This window comes from Abrus precatorius, unplaced genomic scaffold, assembly GCF_003935025.1.
Source record: "Abrus precatorius isolate BTA unplaced genomic scaffold, Abrus_2018 Scaffold1, whole genome shotgun sequence".
NCBI lineage: Eukaryota > Viridiplantae > Streptophyta > Magnoliopsida > Fabales > Fabaceae > Abrus > Abrus precatorius.
Genome location: NW_020874291.1, coordinates 7,014,998 through 7,016,511, shown reverse-complemented (window position 1 = coordinate 7,016,511; position 1,514 = coordinate 7,014,998).

Here is a 1,514-nt window from a genome sequence, read left to right as displayed (position 1 = left end):
TGGGCATCAAGAGGCACCAAGGTGGGCACCAAGAGGCACCAAGGTGCACCATGGTGGGTATCAAGAGGGACCAAGGTGGGCATCAAGAGGCACCAAGGTGTGCATGAAGGTGCACCATGGTGGGCACCAAGAGGCACCATGGTGGGCACCAAGAGGCACCAAGGTGGGTATCAAGAGGCACCAAGGTGGGCATCAAGAGGCACCAAGGTGGGCATCAAGAGGCACCAAGGTGTGCATCAAGGTGCACCATGGTGGGCACCAAGAGGCACCATGGTGGGCACCAAGAGGCACCATGGTGGGTAGCAAGAGGCACCAAGGTGGGCACCAAGAGGCACCAAGGTGGGTATCAAGAGGCACCAAGGTGGGCATCAAGAGGCACCAAGGTGGGTATCAAGAGGCACCAAGGTGGGCATCAAGAGGCACCAAGGTGTGCATCAAGGTGCACCATGGTGGGCATCAAGAGGCACCAAGGTGGGCACCAAGAGGCACCAAGAGGCACCAAGGTGTGCATCAAGGTGCACCATGGTGGGCATCAAGAGGCACCAAGGTGGGCACCAAGAGGCACCAAGAGGCACCAAGGTGGGTATCAAGAAGCACCAAGGTGGGTATCAAGAGGCACCAAGGTGGGCATCAAGGTGCACCATGGTGCGATGATTCGGAGAAAAATTCATTATAAATCATTCCCTTGGGGAAATGTAACGAAACTTTGCAGACACATTTGGTGTTATTTTGTGTGAATGCCTGCAAAAAATCAGGTCAAAATTCGATCTCTAGGTGCCTTTTTCTATTTTCCCCGGTTTTTCATAATCTGCCGATTCAAAAATTCATTAAAAATTCATCCCTTGGAGAAAAAATCTAAAACTTTGTGGACGTGAATATATTGTGTTTGTGAGCCTCCCTGCAAAAAATCACGTCAAAATTCGATCTCTAGGTCCCGATATGGACTTATGTCTGCTCAGAAAAAAGGTATCTACTACTACAATTTTGGCTTTTGCATAATAACCTATTATAGGGGGGGGCTGCACCTCACCAACCACGCCCACAGTGGGAGGTGCGGTGCTGCCTTGGGGCCCCTCCCCCATGCTCATGCAAGTCTCCCCTCACTTGTGTGGCTTGGTTTTCCATGGCATTGGGTTTATTGATTCGTCAATTATCCAGAAACCGAATGTTGGCCGACTTCGGCCGAGTCTCGGTGCGTCCCTCGGAAATTTGTGGGCATCGTGGCGTGGCTTATTCTTGCATCAACGATGCATGGGCAGGGTCTATTGGGTGCATTTTCCTTTGTCCCTCTCGATTTTAAGTGCTCCCGGGTGACTTTGTTCTTGTTGAGGTGTGAGGAGAGTTATAAAACGGTGAACCAGCGTTGGATTTTTCCAACAACGCGTGCACTTTTTGCAGTGGCAATAGGCATGCGGGCATCATGTTCCTGGAGTTGGTCCCTATGGATATGGTTGTTCTTCCAGTTTGTGATGGTTGCATGTTGACGGGTGACACCACAGTGCCCGCGGTCAACA